The 24269-nt window shown below is 41.1% G+C and overlaps 1 protein-coding gene across 8 annotated transcripts in view; it reads left to right on the top strand.

The window, feature by feature from the left end:
- The window catches only part of ST6GALNAC3 (ST6 N-acetylgalactosaminide alpha-2,6-sialyltransferase 3), a 626405-nt gene that overhangs the window by 81375 nt on the left and 520761 nt on the right, over positions 1 to 24269 (top strand). For 4 of the 8 annotated variants that reach the window (XM_019957249.2, XM_070780220.1, XM_070780215.1 and 1 more), the window contains exon 1: positions 19319 to 21908. The exons of 1 other annotated variant lie outside the window; for it this stretch is intronic. The gene's annotated coding sequence lies outside the window, so the exon portion shown is untranslated. Of the gene's footprint in view, positions 1 to 19294; positions 21909 to 24269 lie in introns of those variants that run through there. 3 more of the 8 variants (XM_070780194.1, XM_070780186.1, XM_070780174.1) reach the window with 3 other exon arrangements.

The following is a 24269-nucleotide window of genomic DNA, read 5'->3' as shown; positions in this document are numbered from 1 at the left end:
TCCAAGAACACGGATGATCCATTCTAGAAGAGCCTGAAAGCCATCACCTTAACAATGGCTTATTAATATCCAGGTTATTTAAGATGCAGAATAAATATTTATCAGAGAAGAGCAGCTTCTAAATATGTCCCGCCAGGTGCGATGACAAAGGTGACTTGTGCGTATCATGCACTGTGGCTCTCCTCTGGATGAAAGGGTTGCCATTTTATAAGGCATCTTGCTAGGTGAGAATCAGCTCACTTTTTGAGTCTGAAATACCCACAAGCCTTTGGTAATGCTGACAGAGTGAAGCATCTATTAATTCCCAAGGCTAAACCAGAGGCTTTCACTAACCTGCACCATAACCAGCCTCCACCAAGGGGAACACATGCTGAGGATGCTGGCCGTGACCTCTGACAGAAACAACTCCCACAGCAGACTGGAAGTGTTTAATTGTAAATAAAATGCCTGGGTATAACTCTGAACCCATGGGACTAGCTAGAAACATGACAGATGAGCTTTGGTCTACTCATGGGGTTAGCAAATGATGGTGGTAAAGTGGAGAAAAGGCTTGGAGATTCCATTTAAACTTATGTCTAATTCTTGGATGCATTTTGGTTGTTGAGTTATGTCTCCGTTTTCTTATTTATCTGAAGCCAAAAGTTTAATGCCCATTATGTGGTCATTTATAAACTTTTAGCAAAGGGATCTTTCATATTTGAAAAGCTTGTCCAAGACTTCCTTTAGAATTCCCAGAAGGAAATTGCTAGGTCTTAAGGTCAGCATACTTTTTAAGGCATTTGGGTGCATCTGGTCTCCAGAAATGAGGAGACCATTTTTATACTCCCCTTTCTAGTGTTTTTTTTTTTTTTTTGGCATCCTTCCCTTAGATCTTCTTCAGTAACGGATGTGTCATTCTTTTTAATTTTGCCAACCTGATAAGAAATAAATGATAGAACATCATTGCTTTAATTTGCATTCCTTTGAATATTATTGTGACCTTTTTTTCTTGTGACTATTGCCTATTTGCATTTCATAGGAAGTTGCCTGTTCTTGAAGGACACTGATAATGCTCTCCTCCCCTGCTCTACCCTTTTCTGATAGAATAACTTTTCTGCAAGGATAACTTCAGCTAAGCCAGGCTGCTGCTTCCCCTGGGTCCCTATAAGCTATAGGCTAGAGGGCAACTGGGAGCCCCTGGGGAGATGGGCCACCCACCGGAGCTGCTCCCAGCGCAGGGCATCACCCGCTTGTGTGTGAAAATTAGACCAAATGGTAGCATCTGGCTGACAAACCTGTTCGGCGGAAGGGCTTTCAATCGCAGGATAATCCTCATTCACGTCAATAATGCATGGAATGAGTCCAGGTAAGGAAGTCCACGTTTTAGTCTCTAAAGTCAGACCTTTCTGTATTTTGTTGTTGGTGTGGCTTGTCCCATGTTGCCAACGTTTGACCACAAACTATGTTTTGTTTAAAACAATAAACATGGTTTTCTTTGAGCGCTTTGTTTTCACCTTCTAATGAAGTGATTGGATGGAACGACCATATTCTCCATAAGGACTTTCACTTATCATTTTCCTCTATCTGGGACAGTGCTCTGGGATGCTGTTTTTGAGAGAAAGTCTGTTAAAATCAAGAACACCCTTGATGTTCACCCTTCTGGTGTTTGCCGAGTTGGGACCCTTGGAAATGGTCGACTTTTCTCATTTGGGTGTTTCTTTAAGACCTTTCCTACTGGTTTAACGAGTTGGCTCGGTCATCGTTAGTGCTGGTGAGATGTCAGCCATCCATAGTCAGTGTTGAAGATGCACTGTAAGCCAGGTAGATGCTGCTGGCTTTCGTCAGGAGAGAACTGAAGCTGAACCCGGCCCCATCTACCTGAAAACAGGTATATTTATTTCTCTCAGGAATTTTCTTGTGTATGGGGATGACCTATTCTCTTGGAACACCACCACGATAATGAAAAGGAGAAAGCAAAGAGCAGGAACCAACAGCATGAACGGCAACCTGTAGTGACCAGTTTATCGAGAGAAGTCTGGCACAGGCTTATACCCTGCATGCAGGACTCTTTCTATCCCACTAGAGGGCACTCTTGTCGCTCTTAAAGCGATAGTACCTGGGAAAAACTCTGGTTGTTTTTCAGTTAAGAAGTCCCCAGAAACACATTGCATTTAAGATGCTACTCTGTGTCGCAGCTTCCATTCTCAAGGTGTGTTATGAATATAACACTCTCCAGCCCAGACAGGAGTGGCAAGATTAGTGTCTGGAAACTTCTGTGATAAATTAAGCACAGTCCCTGCTTATTTGTGTTTCATTAATGAAATGTGATTGCAACCCTGGGGCTTTTTGACACTTGGAGAAGCAGCATCCACATTTGAAGTGCTATACATCCAGTCTGCTCTTCTCCTTGCCCACCTACTTGGTATAAATGTGACTGCAGCAGGTTTGTGTGGAGGTCGGCGGAAGATGAGGACTTAGTCCTCTGCGTCGATCCTGTTTATTTTGGGAGAGCTGGAGAGTGCCCATGTTGGTGTGCGTCAGCCTGACAGGAGATTTTCCATTTAGAGAGGATTTAGAATTTCAAGCAAGGGAAATTCAAGTCATATTTCACTCAGTCAATGCATCAGGGAGCGCTACCATTTAACAAAACCACCGTTCTGACTTCTGGGGTTTCTAGGTCATCTGGCAGCTGCTGTGTGGAATTGGTTCCTTGATCTTTGGTCTGAAGTTCTTCTGGATTACAAGGCATTTCTTTATTGACGTCTTTGCATTTCCACCAGTCTTTTTTTTTCTTCTTTAATTTGTCAGCCTTGGAGGATGTGTGAGGTGATCTGCCCTTTATTTGCAAAAGTTGGAAGGGTGGTGGTGACTCCTCCCTAGAAAAAGCCTCCAGTGTTAATCCATAGAGCTGCAGGCAGTGCTATTCCTGATGGGGGTGTAGGTTTTGGGAAGGGTTGTTACTTGGTGACTAGCTTAGTGACAGCTTACTTTCTGGATCCTTTAACCTAAATTTCCACAGGAAGAACATCAGATCAGATCAGATCAGATCAGTCGCTCAGTCGTGTCCGACTCTTTGCGACCCCATTAGTCACAGCACGCCAGGCCTCCCTGTCCATCACCAACTCCTTCACTCAGACTCATGTCCATCGAGTCAGTGATGCCATCCAGCCATCTCATCCTCTGTCGTCCCCTTCTCCTCCTGCCCCCAATCCCTCCCAGCATCAGGGTCTTTTCCAATGAATCAACTCTTCGCATGAGGTGGCCAAAGTACTGGAGTTTCAGCTTCAGCATCATTCCTTCCAAAGAAATCCCAGGGCTGATCTCCTTCAGAATGGACTGGTTGGATCTCCTTGCAGTCCAAGGGACTCTCAAGAGTCTTCTCCAACACCACAGTTCAAAAGCATCAATTCTTCGGCACTCAGCCTTCTTCACAGTCCAACTCTCACATCCATACATGACCACAGGAAAAACCATAGCTTTGACTAGACGAACCTTTGTTGGCAAAGTCATGTCTCTACTTTTGAATATGCTGTCTAGGTTGGTCATAACTTTCCTTCCAAGGAGTAAGCGTCTTTTAATTTCATGGCTGCAGTCACCATCTGTAGTGATTTTGGAGCCCAGAAAAATAAAGTCTGACACTCTTTCCACTGTTTCCCCATCTATTTCCCATGAAGTGGTGGGACCGGATGCCATGATCTTTGTTTTCTGAATGTTGAGCTTTAAGCCAACTTTTTCACTCTCCACTTTCACTTTCATCAAGAGGCTTTTTGGTTCCTCTTCACTTTCTGCCATAAGGGTGGTGTCATCTGCATATCTGAGGTTATTGATATTTCTCCCGGCAATCTTGATTCCAGTTTGTGTTTCTTCCAGCCCAGCATTTCTCATGATGTACTCTGCATATAAGTTAAATAAACAGGGTGACAATATATAGCCTTGACATACTCCTTTTCCGATTTGGAACCAGTCTGTTGTTCCATGTCCAGTTCTAACTGTTGCTTCCTGACCTGCATACAAATTTCTGAAGAGGCAGATCAGGTGGTCTGGTATTCCCATCTCTTTCAGAATTTTCCACAGTTTATTGTGATCCACACAGTCAAAGGCTTTGGCATAGTCAATAAAGCAGAAATAGATGTTTTTCTGGAACTCTCTTGCTTTTTTGATGATCCAGCGGATGTTGGCAATTTGATCTCTAGTTCCTCTGCCTTTTCTAAAACCAGCTTGAACATCAGGAAGTTCACGGTTCACATATTGCTGAAGACTGGCTTGGAGAATTTTGAGCATTACTTTACTAGTGTGCGAGATGAGTGCCATTGTGTGGTAGTTTGAGCATTCTTTGGCATTGCCTTTCTTTGGGATTGGAATGAAAACTGACCTTTTCCAGTCCTGTGGCCACTGCTGAGTTTTCCAAATTTGCTGGCATATTGAGTGCAGCTTCACAGCATCATCTTTCAGGATTTGGAATAGCTCAACTGGAATTCCATCACCTCCACTAGCTTTAAAGGACTCATATAGCAAGTATGCCTCCAAACTACCCACCAATCCATAACTACTACTACCAGCATCATTCTGGTGGTTTAGTCGCTAAATCATGTCCGCCTCTTCTGTGACCCCATGAACTGTAGCCCACCAGTCTCCTCTGTCTGTGGGATTCTCCAGGCAAGAATAATGGAGTGGATTGTCATTTCCTCCTGCAGGGGATCTTCCCAACCCAGGGATCAAACTCGGGTCTCCTGTGCTGTAGGCAGATTCTTTACTGACTGAGCCGTCAGGGAAGCCTCATTAGCATTGTTACCAGCTAAAAATTACATAACATTACTATGCCCCAGGCATGATTTATTTTTGTTTATTTTAATAAACTTTATGTTTTAGAACAGGTTTAGATTTACAGAAAAACTGTGAAGACAGTGCAGAGAGTACCCTTACACCCTATACTCAGCTCCCCCCATTTTTTTTAAATTAACAACTTAAATTAGCATGGCACATTTGTCACAATTAATAAACTGGTGTTCAGTTCAGTTCAGCCAATCAGTTGTGTCTGACTCTTTGTGACCTTATGGACTGCACCATGCCAGGCTTCCCTGTCCATCACCAACTACCCAAGCTTGCTCAAACTCGTATGCATTGAGTCGGTGATGCCATCCAACCATCTCATTCTCTATAGTCCCTTTCTCCTCCTGCCCTCAATCTTTTCCAGCATCAGGATCTTTTCTAATAAGTCAGTTCTTTGCACGAGGTAGCCAAAGTATTGGAGTTTCAGCCTCAGCATCAGTCCTTCCAATGAACACCCAGGACTGGTCTCCTTTAGGATGGACTGGTTGGATCTCCTTGCAGTCCAAGGGACTCTCAAGAGTCTTCTCCAACACCACAGTTCAAAAGCATCAGTTCTTCAGCGCTCAACTTTCTCTATGGTCCAGCTCTCACATCCATACATGACTGCTGAAAAAAGCATAGCTTTGACTAGACAGACCTTTGTTTGCAAAGTAATGTGTCTGCTTTTTTAATATGCTATCTAAGTTTCTCATAGCTTTTCTTCCAAGGAGCAAGCATCTTTTAATTTCATGGCTGCAGTCGCCATCTACAGTGATTTTGGAGCCCAAGAAGATAAAGTCTGTCACTGTTTCCATTGTTTCCTCATTTACTTGCCATGAAGTGATGGGACCAGATGCCATGATCTTAGTTTTTTGAATGTTGAGTTTTAAGCCAACTTTTTCACTCTCCTCATTCACTTTCATTAAGAGACTCTTTAGTTCTTCACTTTCTGCCATAAGGGCGATGTCATCTGCAGATCTGAGGTTACTGATATTTCTCCTTGCAATCTTGATTCCAGCTTGTGCTTCATCCAGTGTTGGTACATTGTTACTAACTAAATGCCATGCTTCATTCAGATTTCTTTGGTTTTGACCCAGTGTCCCTTTTCCGTTCCAGGACCACATCATATTAATTGTCATGTCTCCTTAAGATTCTCTTGGCTGTGACAGTTTCTCAGACTTGACTTGCTTTTGATGACCTTGGCATTTTAAGAATGCTAGCCAGGTATTTTGTAGAATGTCCCTCTATTAGAATTTGTCTGAGGTTTTCTTATGATGAAAGTGGCGTTACGGACTTTTGAGAGGAAGACCACAGAGATGGAGTACTATTCTCATCACATCCTATCAAGGACACATATCACTCACATGATTTGTCATGGCTGGTGTTGACCTTTGTCACCTAGCTGAAGTAGTGTTTGGCAGGTTTCCTGTGAAGTTACTACCCCCATCCATACTGTGCTCTTAGAAGACAGTCAGTGTGCGGAGTCTACCTGGAGGAGAGGGGAGTTATACTTCACTTTCTTGAGGGCAGAGTAGCTACACAAATTCTTTGAAACTTCCTGCCCAGGAAATTTGTCTCTTCTCACCTTTGTATTTATTTATTCAATTGTTTATTTACATTATATGGATTCATGATTCATTTTGTACTTTGGGTTATAATAAAAGACCGCTTTACTTTGTTGCTCCGATTGTTCCAGCTTTGGCCATGGGAGCTCTGTCCATTGCTCTGTGTCCCTTCGACCTGCTTCTCTCATTGTGAGATGGTGGTGGTGGTGGTTTTGAGTACTGTCTTATTTTCTGGCACAAGATACTCCAGGCTAATCTTGTGCATTTCCTGCCCTAGTCCTCAGTTCAGTTCAGTCGCTCAGTCATGTTCCACTCTTTGCAACCCCATGGACTGCAGCACTCCAGGCTCCCCTGTCCATCACCAACTCGTGGAGCTTGCTCAAACCTCATATCCATCGATTCAGTGATGCCATCCAACCATCTCATCCTCTGTCGTCCCCTTCTTCTCCTGCCTTCAATCTTTCCCAGCATCAGGGTCTTTTCCAATGAGTCAGTACTTCGCATCAGGTGGCCAAAATATTGGAGCTTCAGCTTCAGCATCAGTCCTTCCAGTGAATATTCAGGACTGATTTCCTTTAGGATGGACTGGTTTGAGCTCCTTGCAGTCCAAGGGACTCTCAAGAGTCTTCTCCAACACCACAGTTCAAAAGCATCAATTCTTTGGCGCTCAGCTCTCCCATCCATACCTGACTACGGGAAAAACCATAGTTTTGACTAGATGGACCTTTGTTGGCAAAGTAATGTCTCTGCTTTTTAATGTTTTTTAATATGCTCTAGTCCTAGAATCAGTCCTTTCTCCAAAGATGGTGTTAGAACCAAGATCTGGACACTAAGTGTCCTTGTTGCTACAGGGTTGCTGTTGCATATAGGCCCTTTCAGAGGACAGAGCTGGGACATATATGTGTATGTATTAATTTGTAAATTCATGTGTATTTAACCATCTGTATCTGTATTAAGCTACACATAAGCATACAGTTGTCTCCCAATCAAACTGATATCCACACGGGTCATTTTCTCCTCCTCCCCTTCGGGATCTGTGATTGCCTACTCCAACAATGGGGTAAACTTGGCTCCCACCACATGCCATGTATTTACCTAATCATTCAGTTCCAGTATACGTGTACAGCAGGGTCAGGATTTTGAACCAGACCCCCATGGAAAATACCTTTGTCTGTTTCTTATGTACAATTTCTTTTGCCTTTAGTTTTACAGACTCCTCATTTTCACAGTTACTTAGTGAGCACCTTTTTTTTCCCCCCACTGAGGGAAAGGTTCAGTGAGGTTGTTTCATATATTTATAACACAGATTCTTTTGTCACATTCTGCATTTCATTTGAGATTCCCCTAATCTTTACCTGATTTAAAAAATTGCGTATCTAAAAGTTAACTCTTTGTGCTGTATATTGCAGTGGGTTTTGACAAATCCAGGTACCCACCATTACAGTGTTATAGAGAATAGCTTCATCACCCTACGAATTTTCTGTTCTTCATCAATTCACCCTATTTGACCCTCCCCTGATTTTTAATTGTCTAATGGTTTAATTGTTTTAATCCACTGATTTTTAATTGTCTCTGTAGTTTTGTTTTTTCCAGAATGTCATATCATATAGTTGTAATAATACAGAACATGGCCTTTTCAGATTAGCTTCTTTCATTTAGCAAAATGCATTTAAGATTTCATGTCTTTTCGTGACTTGATAGCTCATTTCTTTTTACAATGTTTCATTCTATGGATAAACTCCAATTTGTTTATCCATTCACTTATTTAAGGACATCTTCCTTGCTTCCAATTTTTGGTGGCTATGAATAAAGCTGCTGTTCATTTGTTTGCAGGCTTTTATATGGACATAGTTCTGAAGTCAGTTGGGTAAATACCTAGGAGGGCCATTGCTGGATTACATGCTAGGACTATATTTAGCTTTGTAAGAAATTGTCAAACTGTCTTCCAAATTGATTGTGCCATATTTTATTCCTACCAGCAAAGGACTCAAGTTCCTGTTGCTCTTTTTCCTTGCTAGTAATTGGTATTGTCAATTTTTTAAAAAAACATTTAACTATTCTAATAGGTATGGCTATGAGGTATGCTGTGATATCTCATTGTTTTATTTTATAATTTCCTAATAATGGTTTAAGGCTTCCCAGGTGGCTCAGTGGTAAAGAATCCACCTGCTAATGCAGAAGACATGCAGGAGATGTGGGTATGGTCCCTGACTCAGGAAGATTGCCTGGAGAAGGAAGTGGCAACCCGTTTCAGTATTCTTGCCTGGAAAAACCCCATGGACAGAGAAGCCTGGAGGGCTACTGTCCATGGGTCGCAGAGCTGGACATGACTGAGTGACTGAGCATGCATGCAGTAATGATTTAAAACTTTTTTTCATATGCTTATTTGCCATCTATATGCCTTCTTTGGTGAAATCTCTGCTCAGATCTTTTGTCCATTTTTATTCAGTTCAGTTCAGTTGCTCAGTCATGTCTGACTCTTTGTGACCCCATGAACTGCAGCATGCCAGGCCTCCCTGTCCATCACCAACTCCCAGAGGCCACCCAAACCCATGTCCATTGAGTCGGTGATGCCATCCAAACATCTCATCCTCAGTCATCCCCTTCTCCTCCTGCCCTCAATCTTTCCCAGCATCAGGGTCTTTTCAAATGAGTCAACTCTTCGCATGAGGTGACCAAAGTATTGGAGTTTCAGCTTGAACATCAGTCCCACCAATGAACACCCAGGACTGATCTCCTTTAGGATGGACTGGTTGGATCTTGTTGCAGTCCAAGGGACTCTCAAGAGTCTTCTCCAACACCACAGTTCAAAAGCATCAATTCTTCAGCGCTCAGCTTTCTTCACAGTCCAACTCTCACATCCATACATGACTACTGGAAAAACCACAGCCTTGACTAGACGGACCTTTGTTGACAAAGTCATGTCTCTGCTTTTTAATATGCTGCCTAGGTTGGTCATAACTTTCCTTCCAAGGAGTAAGCATCTTTTAATTTCATGGCTGCAGTCACCATCTGCAGTGATTTTGGAGCCCAGAAAAATAAAGTCAGCCACTGTTTCCACTGTTTTCCCATCTATTTGCCATGAAGTGATGGGACCACATGCCATGATCTTTGTTTTCTGAATGTTGAGCTTTAAGCCAACTTTTTCACTCTCCTCTTTCACTTTCATCAAGAGGCTTTTGAGTTCCTCTTCACTTTCTGCCATAAGGGTGGTGTCATCTGCATATCTGAGGTTATTGATATTTCTCCCGGCAATCTTGATTCCAGCTTGTGCTTCCTCCAGCCCAGAGTTTCTCATGATGTACTCTGCATAGAAGTTAAATAATTTTTATTAAGCTTTCTTATTGTTGAGTTTTATGAATTCTTTGGATACAAAGTCCTTTGTTAGATATGTATTTACAAATGTCTACAAATTTCTGTGGCTTATCATAACAGTGTCTTTTTCAAAGCAGATATTTTTAATTTTAATAATGTTCAATTTATATCATCCTTCTAAAAACTCATCTCTAAACTTATGGTAAACTGGATTTTCTTCTTTGTTCTAAAAGTTTTACAGTTTTGCTTTTACATTTAGGTCTGTGATCATTTTGAGTCAATTTCTATGAGAGATATAAAGTCTGTGTTTAGCTTGTTGGTTTTTTTTTGCATCTGGATATCTAGTTGTTCAGCACTGTTAGTTGGAAAGACTATCCTTTCTCCATTGAATTGCTTTTGCTCATTTGTCAATGGTCACGTGACTATTTGTGTGGATCTGCTTCTGGGCTCTCTGTATTCTGTTTCATTGATATTTGTGTATATTCTTTCATTAATACTATGCTATTTTGATTACTGTAGCTTTACTGTAAGTTTTGAAATAATTTAGTATGATTCTTTTAAATTTTTTTATTCTTCAGTATTGCGTTTGCTAGTATAGGTCTTTGGTTCTAGGCATGGTTTTAAGTTCTTTACATATATTAACTCACAGTCCTCATTGTAACTCACTAAGTGGCCCAAAAAAGTTGAAAGCCCCGTTAAGAATCACAGAGCTAAAAAGTGGAGGATGCAAGTCTGGGTGGTATGGCTGCAGAGGCTGACTCATAACCACCCAGCAGATGGCCTCTAAAGGTAATGAAGAAGGAATCTTTGTTTATTTTTAACAACTTAGTTATAATACATATTAGGCAGTTTCCTAGACCCATTTTGTTGGAAAATAGCCAGCGTAGTGGGGAGTTTCAGAGTTCTTGCTTTAATCTCAGAAACTTAGGTTGACACCTGACTCCACCAGTTATAAGCCCCAGCTGGACCTTGAGCAAACAAGGCTCCAAGGTTGGAGTCTTTTCCTATAAAATGAGAACATAGTGGACCCTTTTAATGGTATCCTGCTGGCTTACTAAACAGTTCTCTTTCTCAGCAGCAGCGGGGTGTCTGTGCAGTGTGGTTCTGATCCCTGGTCACAGCAGCTGGTTGAGTCAGGCCAATTAACTTCTCTAGCTTAGGAGTCTGAAACCCAGTAATGGGGATTTTTGGTGTTCAGGCACTTTTATGCAGTCTAGAGAGCAGGTCTGTCAACATTCACTGTTGCAGCTTCCAGGGTTGCCCCTGGTCTCTGCCTGGCCTGGGCTGATTGCTTTGTGTTTGATTCATTATTTTAGCAACTCCAGTACCTTTAACAATTTTTTTAAAAAGTGTTCTCCTCTTTTTCCTTCTTCCTCTTCTTCTTCTTTCTTTAGTTTTTTAAAACTTAAGTCGGGCAGAATCAGCTCCTTTTGCTTACAAGTCCTGTAGTTAGTACAGGAATAGTGGTAGCTATCATATTGCTTCAAAGGATTAAATAAGATAACTTACAAGGTACTTAGAAAAGTGCCTGTCAGTAAATAACTGGTAACTAGCAATTTTTCTATTATTTAATAATAGCTCTTGATATTTACCTAGTGCTTTATAATGTAGACTGCAAACTCTTTTGTTACTTGTTTATTCTCTTTAACAACTGGGTGGAAATGACATCCACATTTGATGCATGAGAAAACGGTGATATTGAAGAGCATTCTCAGGATCTTGAGGCTGGCAAGTGGCTGAGCTGGGAACCCTACCAAGGCCCTTTGCTGGCAAGTGCTGGGGTCTCACCACTGTTTCAGGCTCCTTTGTGATTTAAGCAGGGATGAGTGATGATGGAGTGGAGAGGCAGTTTCCTTTCCCACTTTCAATGGGAAAGCCCAGACACTTTCTAGCAGACAGGGTAGAACAGTCTAATTGAAGATGGTGTCTCTTTCTGTGCTTATGATGAGTTGGGTTGGGGAATTTAGGCCTGGAGTCCTTTTCTGAACTGCCTTCTGAGCCATGGTCAGTGCCTGGAGTCAGCCTGTTTCTAGCTTCATCCATCTGTATCCTGCTGTATTTATTGAACAATTATTTTATTTAGTGCCTTTCCTGTGCCAGACACATGCAGTAAGGACAGAGATGAAAAGATAAATGATACTCATTAAAACTTCTCTCTTTTAAAAGTTACAATATATTAAAGAAATCAGACATGAAAACAGTTAAGCATAATACATTATAGAATCAGAGAGATGAAAACAAGTGTCTGGCAACACGGTAATTTATGGACTGTGCGTGCCTGCTAAGTTGCTTCAGTTGTGTCCGACTCTTTGTGACCCTACGGACTGTAGCCCTCAGACTCCTCTGTCCATGGGATTCTCTGGGCAAGAACACTGGAGTGGGTTGCCACGCCCTCCTACAGGGCTTCTTCCCAACCCAGGGATTGAACCCATGTCTCTATCTCCTACGTTGACAGATTGGTTCTTTACCACTAGCGCCACCTGGGAAGACCAATTTATGGAATACTTACTATTAATATATGGGAGGCATTGTGCTAAATGCTTTACATGAGTTAGTTAACTTAGTCTTCACATCAACCCTGTGAAGGAAGTAGTCATTGTTCCTGTTTCATGGATGGGGAAACTGAGGCAGGAGATGTTAAATAACTTGCCCAGGGTTATACAGATAGGAATTGTGAAGTCAAGTTCCAGAGCCTGCTCTGTTATTTATGGCACTGAACTGCTCCCACAGAAGGTCTGAATATATAGTTCTTTCTGGGATAGTTGTTGAGACCTTCAGAGGAGGCATTATTTGAATGGGCTATTAAAGGATGAATTGGAGTTTATAGATGAATTAGGGAAAGAGTGTTTCAAGTAGAAGAGACATGGGAGTTAAAGCACAGAGGGATGGAAGTATGTAATGTGTTCAGGGAATGCTTAGTAATCTCAGGGGTCAAGGGGTGGCAGGGAATGGTTGGCGATTAAACTCAAAGGGTTAAAGCTAATGCAGCCAGCATTGGGGCACTCTCAGAGGAATTTAAGCAGGGGAGTAGTTACCTAGATATGTTTCAGAAAGATTCCTTTAGCAGCAGTATGGAGACTGGCTTGGATGTGTGTCAAAACAGTTTGAAGACAGGGCACTTGCTGGAAGGCTTACAATAGTCTAGATAAGACAATGCATCAGCTCCTGAATAAGACAGTGGATGTGCCTGCATTTGGGAAGTTATACTTCACCGAGTGAAAGAAGAGACGTTACAGGTTCATTTGAGTCCCTCTGGGAAATGCCACCTATGTGCTCCTTGAAGTAGCCCATCAGGGACTGTTTATTACTGTTCAGACCAAGATAGGGGACTTACACCAGGATGTAAATCAATGCATTGCTTCCTTTGTTGAGAAAGTCTTGGTGCACATATGTGTGCACGCATTCACACACACACACGGTAAGCTTCATGACAAAGTTGATTTACATTCTAGAGCAAGCTTCTATCTCCTGGTAGCCTGATAACAATTTGTAGACCTTCACTAGACCACAACTGTAATTAAAGTAATTTGTTATATAATCAATTTATTATATTTCTTATATGTAGGTATTATACTTTAAGTCTCTTTTTCTCTAAGGTCAAAACTTGCATGTAGAAAACATAGTTTTAACATTCTAAGAGTTTTCTTTTTATTCTACAGGCAAGCCACTTATGTCAAGGATTCCTCTTTTTTTGGAACCTTACATGATCACTTAACCTCAATTGATAATTAATAACTCTCTCCATAGAGATGGGCTCATGACCTCTTCCTGCTCTCCAGTACTGTTAAGAGCTAGTTGCTGTTTAGACCTCAGGTTCTCTCCAGCCTTTAAGACTTGGGTTATGATTCCTCTCCAGGTTCTCAGAAGTGATAGAGCCCTAGAGAGGGGATGGGAGTAATGATCTCTCTATCACATGAGTGTAAAGTGTAAACTGAATCAACACTTAGCAGTGATGTTATTAAAGGGATTCAAACATTGGTAAAGTGTCTGAACTAACAGACCTTAAAGATTCTTTGTGACCCTGAGATTTTTTTGATTTGACTAAGATCACAGAACTTACAGCAGAATGGGGCTGGCCTCTGGGTCTCCCGACCCTCTGTCACACTGCTTCCCTGCTTGATTCCAAATCTCCTCCCCTCAGTCCTTTACCAAGAGCAAGAGAAGAAATGACAGGCTCCTCAGAGGATGAAACAGATGCCGAGGGTCTTCATTTAACCATGGGAGCTTTGGAGGCTTTCTTTCTGCTAATTAGCATAGCAAAATGATTTACGTACTTTGCGTGTGTGCTAAGTCACTTCAGTTGTGTCCAACTCTTTGAGTCTTATGGACTTTGCGACCCTAGTCCACTAGGCTCCTCTCTCCATGGGATTCTCCAGGCAAGAATACTGGAGTGGGTTGCCAAGCCCTCCTCCAGGGTTTACATACTGTGTGTGTGTGCGTGCTTAGTCACTCCAGTCGTGTCTGACTCTCTGAGACCCCATGGACCATGGCCCGCCAGGCTCCTCTGTCCATGGGATTCTCCAGGCAAGAATACTGGAGTGGGTTGCCATTGCCTTCTCCAGTGAGAAAGTATGAAGTGAGTGAAGTGAAGTTGCTCAGTTGTGTCCGACTCTTTGCGACCCCATGGACTGTAGCCTACCAGGCTCCCGCATCCATGGGATTTTCCAGGCAAGAGTACTGGAGTGGGTTGCCATTTCCTTCTCCATTACATACTGTATTGAGATCTAAATTTAGGTAGCAGATGGGCTGACACTGATGTTCTAAAGTACGCACTGGGAAGATAATTCCCAGTCTCCTGAGGAAAGAGGTGTCAAAATCAATTTTACTGGGAGCTTGTCTATAATTTGGCTCTTCCAACTCTGGTTTGCCCCAGCAATGAGCCACATAATTTGCCTTGAAAGGCCACCCCTTGATTTGAACACAGTCTGTACAGATGGCAGTTTAACATAGTGCCTACTGTTGATTCTCCGCATTTTTATTGGTTTGCCTTTTCTAAATTCTATTTAATTATAGTGGTGCCCATTGTTGTTTCAGTTACATATTATTGGACTTTCATCATAAACCCTTAACTGAAGATCAGAGTTGGTCAGAAAGTTTTTGGAAACAGATATTTATCAGTGTCAGTTCGTCAAAGGCTTAGCACTTAGTTTGGGGTATAGGACCAGGGGAAAAAAAAGAACTTCAAAAAATGTGTGCCAAAATTCTCTGAAATCCACTGTGACTTCTCCATTGTCCAGACTTACAGCTCATCACTTTAGCTTTGCTGCTCACCAGCTGTGTTGGTGGGCATGTTACTTAGCTTCTCTGAGTCTGTTTCTTTATTATAAAGTAGAGATAAGTCCAAATCCATGGTATGATTGTGAGAATAAACACCTCATGTCAGAGGTGCTTAGTCCACGTTCAGGCAGTTGGCAGGTTGCCAGGCAGAGTTTAACCTGAGTCTATGGCACATGCATTATCCATTGTACCTGGATGTCTCTGTGGACCACATGATGCTATTTTATTTCTGCCTCCATGGTTTTGCTTGTGAGCCGGAGTTTTGATGTCAGGCAATCCGGCTGGCGTTTCAATACTCTGTTGTGAGACATGGTGAATTAACTGACCTCTTCAAGCCTTAGTTTCCCCTGTTGATAAAGTGGGAGAAGTAATTGCACCCACCTTCCTGTAACATAGTCAGGGTTAGCTGAGGTGAGGCTTGTGAATGCTTTGTCAAGATAACCATGAGTCCACTTATTGAGCTCCTGTTTTGTGTTAGTCCTGGAGATAGAGTGGTAGGCAAACTGGACAGCACCTGCCATCATGGAATGGCCAAGTCTAATGAATGTGTGACTATACACAGTTATAAATGTGGAAGTAAACAATTACAAGTAATTACAGGGGTTCAAAGTCTTTAAAAGAGAAAAAGTGCTGGGAGCACTTAGAGGGGGACCCAGCCAAGTCTGGGGATCACATAATATCTCACTGATAATGTGGTATTGAAGATTGGTGTGAAGGATAAAGGGCAGATAACTGGGTCCAGAGGCAGAGAAAGACGGTTCCAGGAGAGGGTATAGCATGTGTTTAAACTCAGAGGCAGGAGAGCATGTGGTAGGTTTTGAAGGTGTGAAAAAAGTATGATATGTAAGTGTAAGATGTAAGATGTTGTAACGTGTAAGTAAAATGTCATTGCTATTATCGTAAATTCTAAGGCTACTGAATCCTAGCTCATAAGTTGAGGGTTTGTCTTAAGTCTCATTTTACCCTTTTCTTTCATGAAGTTATCTTTGACTACCTCAGAACTGATGCTTTTCTGTTCTAAAAACTCATAGCATGGTCTGTACTATATATTTCAACACTTATGTTCTTTAAAACATGTTCTTAAAGTTTATGTATCTTTCTTGAATCAGATTGATGGAAAGTCCCTTGAGGAGAGAGCCTTGATTTTGTATTATCTGTGTCTCCCGAGGGCTGAGCATAATGCTGAGTCTGCAGTGATCAACAAATATATAATGCTTGATGTTGGAAATAGTCCACCAAAAACTTTATAATATACCCTGTTATGTAGGTACAGTGCCACATGCTAAACTTGGGAGTGCATGCATTTTGGATCTGAATAAGTGAATTTGAACCCTGACTTCGCGATTTTGCATATGTGTGATCTTAGACGAATCACTCTTTTTGAGCCTCAGTTTCCTTGAAAAAACAATGAGGATAATATTATACAGTTCATTGATTTTTAAGACTCATTTTTTTCCTTCACATTTTAATGTATCTAGAACTTACATCTGTCTTACATGAATGATATATTATAATTGGCAGTATTCTTTTCTTCCTTGTTGGTGCATAAAATAATGGTGTGTCTTAACATTCAGTGGCATTTTAAGATTTGATGAAGTACAGTAACTTTTACTTTTTTTAAGATTGTTGTGAAAATTAGAGATGAAGTACACAATTCATCTGATATTTACCTGATGCTTCCACGACATTTTGAAGACTGTAAAATCGGACCCAAGACTCAGTACAAGCTTTGCAAACTGTCAAAGTTAAAAACTATGATGGCCCATGCTTAGTGAAGCATTCCAAAGTTCAGAGCCACCTACCCTTAGCCTTCATGCCTCCAGATGTATTTTGCCAGTTTTAATATCATTAATATCATTAAGGTTCATGGCAAAATGCTCCAGATGCTGGGGTCTTTGAGAAGCTCTCTCTCCTGCCCAGGTTTGAACTAACTGAGAAATAAGATGAAAGAACCAGCAGAGGGAAAACCAGAATGTCACTAGTTCTAGGTTAGAGTATGTAGCTTATATCTGTGGGTAACTAGGCTCCCTGTTACTGCACCCAGAACTAACCTATGCATCACGGTGCACCAGTGGGGAAGGTGTGGAGGAACCAAGGATCTGGGTGCTCTATGCTCTCTCCCAGAAGAGAAGGGAGGAAGAAGGAGCAGATAGCACAGGAGGCTCACAGATAACATCAGTCACTCCCCAGCCCGAGAGGAACTCCAATAGGGACCCCACAAAGGAAAGGAGACTTTTGGAGTCAGGTACCACCCTTATGGCAGAAAGTGAAGAGGAACTAAAAAGCCTCTTGATGAAAGTGAAAGAGGAGAGTGAAAAAGTTGGCTTAAAGCTCAACATTCAGAAAACGAAGATCATGGCATCTGGTCCCATCACTTCATGGGAAATAAATGGTGAAACAGTGGAAACAGTGTCAGACTTTATTTTTTGGGCTCTAAAATCACTGCAGATGGTGACTGCAGCCATGAAATTAAAAGACGCTTACTCCTTGGAGGGAAAGTTATGACCAAGCTAGATAGCATATTGAAAAGCAGAGACATTGCTTTGCCAACAAAGGTCCGTCTAGTCAAGGCTATGGTTTTTCCAGTAGTCATGTATGGATGTGAGAGTTGGACTGTGAAGAAGGCTGAGTGCCGAAGAATTGATGCTTTTGAACTGTGGTGTTGGAGAAGACTCTTGAGAGTCCCTTGGACTGCAAGGAGATCCAACCAGTCCATTCTGAAGGAGATCAGCCCTGGGATTTCTTTGGAAGGAATGATGCTAAAGCTGAAACTCCAGTACTTTGGCCACCTCATGCGAAGAGTTGACTCATTGGAAAAGACTCTGATGCTGGGAGGGATTGGGGGCAGGAGGAGAAGGGGACAACAGAGGATGAGATGGCTGGATGGCATCACTGACTTGATGGACGTGAGTCTGAGTGAACTCCGGGAGTTGGTGATGGACAGGGAGGCCTGGCGTGCTGCAATTCATGGGGTCGCAAAGAGTCGGACATGACTGAGTGACTGAACTGAACTGAACACACTGTATTGAGTAGGCAGAAATAAAAAAATTAGGAAATAGAAAAGAAAGAATGATGTTAGTCAATGACAAGGCTGATGTTGTGGAATCACAATGAAAAAGTATATTTGATTGAAAAAAAATGGGCATTTAAAAAATATCCAAGACTTTAAAAAAATGCAGAAAGTAGTAGTAAATTGCATTGCTGAAGAGAGGAGATAAAAATGTTTAAAAAGGAAATGATTTCAAAGGTTTATATTGGATTCTGTCAAGCCTGGTTCATTAGTTAACTGTTCATCTCTTCACCCACCAGGGAGTTGGCATGGAAGAGAGATCCGTGGTGTTAAGAAAAAGCCATGAGTGTGTTTTGCACCGCATATGGTTTAGCTTTGTTTTTGTGTCAGACAAGCTAGTTTAATTTACAAGTGGAGTTTTGATACACTCAGGACTCTGAGTAAGTGTTGGGTGGGTAGGGGTTAGTCTGGTGAAAGGCAGACAAACCACAGTAGCTCATTTCCTTTCATTGATCCTAGCCCAAAGCATCACTATTGCATCTTAGATACTAAAATCCTTGATTCACATAAGAATAGTCTGGTGCAATCTGGAAGGATGTTGTCATGGTCTCTCAGAAGTAAATAATATTAATTTTTAAACACTCCCCAGGAATAATTAACATGATCTCAAGTATTCTAAAGCATTAGGATGTACAGTATTTCTTACAGTGGAAGAAATAGCCAAATATTTTGAGAAAAGTATGAAGGTGCAACTGTCTTTCTTCTGTTTGTTCTTAATTCACTGAGGCTATTGTGTGTGTGTTTGGGGGAGAATGTTATCCTAAATAATAATACAGAGATACTCTATAATCTCCTCGTTAAGAAACTTTCCAATAGATTCTACCTCTTATGCTATCTTGGCATTTCTCTAGTAGAGCTATGGATGTTGTCTAACCACTGTTTTCATTTTTATGAATGTCTTTCTAATATACACACAACTACATTAAAATTTTTATAATTATGGAATTTTAAGTATCATATATATAAATTTGGGATCCCCAGGTGGCTCGGTGGTAAAGAATCTGCTTGTCAGTGCAGGAGATGTGGGTTCAATCCCTGTGCCATGAATATCTCATGGAGGAGGAAATGGCAACCCACTCCAGTATTCTTGCCTGGGAAATCCCATGGACAGAGGAGCCTGGAGGGCTACAGTTCATGGGGTGGCAAAGAGTCAGACACGACTCAGCAACTGAGAATATATACATTTTATGTGTATAAAGTATATGAAAAATTTTATGTAAGTAAAATCATATATAGTTATATATTTTATTATATATGTATATATATAAGATAGTTTAATTGACAATGTTAATATACAAACTTAGATCATATTTACATATATTTTAATATATATGGTTACATATATCTTATAAAACACATTTGTATGTTTATAGTCTGCCCATTTCTCTTTTGGCGAAGGGAATGACAATCCACTCCAGTATTCTTTCCTGGAGAATCCCATGGACACAGAAGCCTGGGGGGCTGCAGTCAATGGGATTGCAAAGAGTTGGACACAACTGAGCAACTAACACAATACATTTCTCTTTTAATTAGTAATAAATCATGAAGACTCTTTTTTTGATCAATAAACATTTCTATAATGTGCTCCTTAATGGTATCCATGTATTCCATTGTATGAAAACTGATTATTTACTTACCAATCTGCCTTTGATGGACATTTAGGTTTCTGATTTTTCTCTGTTGTATAAGTGACATCGTAAACATCTTTCCACATTCTTTTTTGTGCACCTCGTTGATTGCTTCCTTTGTGTATTTTTTAGTGGTGTTTTTGCTGGATCAACATTATTCTTAAAATGAAAGACTTTGGACATGTAAAACCAAAGCGTCCTCCAGAAAGGCTGAAATTTAAGTTTACACTACCTTGGAGTTTCTTGAGTGTGCTTATTTTTCCATACCTTCTCACACCAGAGAATCTCATTATTTTTAATGTCAGGCGAGAATATACAGTTGACCATTGAACATCATGGGGGTTAGGGGCACTGACCCTCCATGTATAATCTATAGTCGGCCCTTTGTATCTTCAGTTCTACGTCAAGAGATTTAGCCAACCATAGATCATGCAGTACTGCAGTATTTACTGTTGAGAAACAATTCACATGTAATTGAACCCATGCAGTTTAAACCTATGTTATTCAAGTGTCATCTGTATTTTCATTTTTTATTTTCATTTTTTTGATTTTTTGATGTTAAATACTACTAAGCTATTACTTTACAGCAAAACTGAAATCATGAAGTCTCGGTTTGATTCCTTTGCTTTGAATCCCTTGGAGTCAGCTGCTCCCAGGCATAGGCTTTTGGGGGTAGGCCTGGCCAGGATGGGGAACTGTGGGGAAAGGAGTGAAATAAAGGTAGTTTGAGAATATCACTTCCCTCTAAGAGAAGTACCAAAAACTGAAAAAGAATTACAGAGAAATGAAACAGGGAAATCAAAGACTTAAAAAAACAAACAAACAAACAAGATTCTCCTTGAGTCTATTCTATGAAAAGAAAATTTCTTTCTCCCTGTTAGTTACCTTACCCCTTGGTCACTGTTCCAGAGCTTGAGACAGACTGTTTGCCTATACTTTGACTAATGTGGGTGAAATGATTTTTGTGTGATCTTTTAAGACTGGAGATCCCAATCACATCTTTAATATTTCATCTCCAGAAAAAATACTTTCCACATTACTAACATTGGGAACATAAGTTATTGGTCATTTGGGGAACTACTTATCCTTTTACTTTTCAAATTTAAACATTAACCAAGGCAATCTGAGCTTTGCCTTTTTTTTTTTCTCTCTTGGGTAACTTGATTCTCCAATTATGAATAATGATTATTTAATGTCTGTTAATTCTATGGCAGTTTAGGGTGAATTCTAATTAGCCTTTTCCCTACGATATGTGGTTTGTGGCTTGAAAGTCTTTCTAATGCCTCCCCACCCTGAAACTAATGACTCAGAACCAAGAAAGACTGACACAGATATTCATATTAGGCTGGGGCTGCTAATGCTCCAGAGAGTGCCCATGCCCTCTTGCAGCCTTGCTGCTCCATGGTGGATAATGCCCCCCACCAAGCTGGTCTCAGTATGGTTTCCTGTGCAGTGCACCCAGAAGGCTTGGCTTGGCTCACATGATGCTCATTTCTGGGGGGTCATAAGCACTATTTCTTCACTGGAGTCCTAGGTAGTCATTTTCCCTAGTGCTTTAAAAAGATTAAAATGTGGTTTTAGGGATAATCATCCCCCAGATTTTTGTGAAGTGTCTCTGATCCTAATTAATGGTATTAACAGATTCAGAGAGAGTAAAGAAAGATGTCTGTGGCTTCTGATTTAAATTAGGCTATCTGTATTGATTGGTCATTATCTTAGTCTGTTCAGGCTGCTATAGCAGAATACCATAGACTGTATGACTTACAAACAACCGAAATCTATTTCTCACAGTTCTGGAGGCCGAAAGTCTGAGGTCAGGGTTCTCATGTTAGGTTCTGGTAAGAGCCCTTTTCCAGTTTACGGACTGCTGACTTCTCGTTGCATCCTCACATGGCAGAATGAGAACAAGCTTTTTTTTAGCCTCTCTTTACAAGGATACTAATCCAATTGATGAGCTGTTATATTAGGGATTAGGTTAGGTTTCAACACATGTATTTTTGAAGAACATAAGCATTCACAATGCTCACCAGCATTGGTATGTAGATAAGAAGAATCATGCTCACGTGCTCAGTTGTGTCTGACCCTTTTTTTGACCCTATGGACTATGGTCTGCTGGGCTCCTCTGTTCATGAGATTTTCCAGGCAAGCATGCTGGAGTAAGTTGCCATTTCCTCCTCCAGGGGACTTTCCTGACCCAGAGACTGAACCCTAGTCTCCTGCATTGCACACGGACTCATTACTGCTTGAGCCATCGGTAAAGCCCTGGTATGTAGATAATTGAAGATTAACTATGACTTTCTAGAACAAAATAACAGTTCTTTCCTGAGCGTAATGTATAAACTGGGTTTAAAAGATGAGTTAAATCATAAAAAAGTTGCTCCTAATTTTATCCTATTGCTATTGCCAAGTCACTTTAGTCGTGTCTGACTCTGTGCGACCCCATAGACGGCAGCCCACCAGGTTCCCCCCATCCCTGGGATTCTCCATGCAAGAACACTGGAGTGGGTTGCCATTTCCTTCTCCAATGCAGGAAAGTGAAAAGTGAAAGTGAAGTCGCTCAGTCGTGTCCGACCCTCAGCAACCCCATGGACTGCAGCCTACCAGGCTCCTCCGTCCATGGGATTTTCCAGGCAAGAGTACTGGAGTGGGGTGCCATTGCCTTCTCCGAATTTTATCCTATATGACATGTCATTCAAAATATTTAAAGAAGGGAGAATTCTGTTCAATAAAATTTTTGATTGAGTTAAATAGAGGGAAGTGGAGAGTTATTGCTTAATGAATACAGAGGTTCAGTTTTGCAAGGTGAAAAGGGATAGATGGTGGTGTTTGCACAACAATGTGAATATGTTTAATATCACTGAACAATGGTTAATGGGGTAAATTTTATGTTATTTGTTTTTCACCACAATTGAAAAAGAATAATATGAGATTCCTTTTGGAGAGCTTTTTGATCCATGTTTTGACTTAGTAAATATGGGAGGTTAAATATAGCTTTGTGTATCTCCTGGCTGTTCGAGAGTCATCATTCTGCATGCAGTCCTCATTTTATAGGACGGGAGAGGCAGAATGTGTTTGGATCCAGGACATCTTTGAGGAGTTTAAAAATTTTCTTATATTGCTGTGCATTCCTGTAATTTGCATTCTTCTCCTAAATGTGCAGAGAGAAAAATAATTTGGATCCCAATTAATTGGGCTCTAATTGATCTTTGTTTTAGGCTGTATATTAAAAGATGAGCCACCTAAGTATTGAATCGTAATGATTTTGTATGTAACTGCACAGGAAGAAAACGTTTAGGTGCAGCTTTCTTCACATTCATGCTTTCCCTCAGCCATTGTGCTATGTGTTCTTGAGACCCAGTGGATTTTTTGAAAGTCAGCTGTGGTGCAGAGGAGAATTAATATTAAAATACATTTAGTAAATAAGCTGTCAGATGATTCCCTAAGATACCATAGCAGCTGAAAACCTTCTTTCTGATCACTATGTACAGGGGGAATGATGGTTAATATAGAGTCTCTGTTGGTGTCTCATAACAGGCCTTCAGTAATCATTTCTATCCCAGTCTTGCTCCATTGATGTCTTCAGTCTTGACAGAGCAATTTTCTCACAGAAGACAGCCCCTCCCTGGAAAGGAGAGATAGTCATCTACCAGTATAAAGGGAGGAGAATAGAAACAAAATCACAGATTTGGCAGAGAAGGCCTGCATACTGACCCTGTGTTCCTGGCAGTTTGAGTGAGGTTTTGGTCTTTGGTTTAAATTGTCATGATTATTTAATAGCATGTTATGGGGCCAAGATTTTGAACTCTGTGCTCTTCATGGACTCTGCCTGAAGGCAGAAGCTTAGGAAGATTAAACATTAATTAAAGTATCCAAAGCAACTACATAGAACAAAAAGTGTAAGAAGCAGAAAAATAACTGGCCTCCCCACTAGGGAGAGTCATTTTTAAAAGGAAGGTCTCATATTGTACTTTAGAGATGAATGTAATAGGACTTCACTAAACCCAAAGGCGTGAGTAATTTCTCGGGAGAGTATTCTGCCTCTGATTCCTTGAAAAAAAATTGGAAAAGCTCAGCAGATTTTGGATCATCTCAGGGGCCCTAATGGTATGGAGAGAAAGGAAACAAGACCCTGTTCAAGTTGTAACTGTACTTGATGTTTATTGAGAAACCACAGAGGGGATGGGAGATGGGGTTCCCAAGCCTGACTGGATGCCTTTCCTTCCTGGAGATTCCAGTCCAGTATTTTGGATGTAGAGCTAGGAGTCTGTGTTTCCCAAAGATTCCTTGTGTGCAGCATGGTTTGAAAATTACTGGTCAAGGTGAATAGTTTTCATGAAAATGAGAGAGAGGGTAGTAGTACAGAGGGAAATCGACAAAGAGGGAGAAGGAGTTTTGGAACCCTTTGTCCAAATATCTGAGGAAGAGGAATATGTAAATCCATCCACAGCAGAGCTCTGCTGGCTGAACTGGAGGCAGGAGAACTGTCTTAGTTTCCAAGGTCTGAGCAGGGCAGTTTCACTCCTCATGCACTGGCGGGTGTAATGGCATTTCCTTCTTCCCTGTCTGCTGCTCCACCTTCACCCTCTCTCCGCTGCCTCTTCCCTATGTATCAACACTTCATGCATT

Source organism: Bos indicus, chromosome 3 (assembly GCF_029378745.1).
Source record: "Bos indicus isolate NIAB-ARS_2022 breed Sahiwal x Tharparkar chromosome 3, NIAB-ARS_B.indTharparkar_mat_pri_1.0, whole genome shotgun sequence".
NCBI lineage: Eukaryota > Metazoa > Chordata > Mammalia > Artiodactyla > Bovidae > Bos > Bos indicus.
Note: the sequence above shows the minus strand (reverse complement) of the source record. Positions and strands in the feature narration are given on the sequence as shown.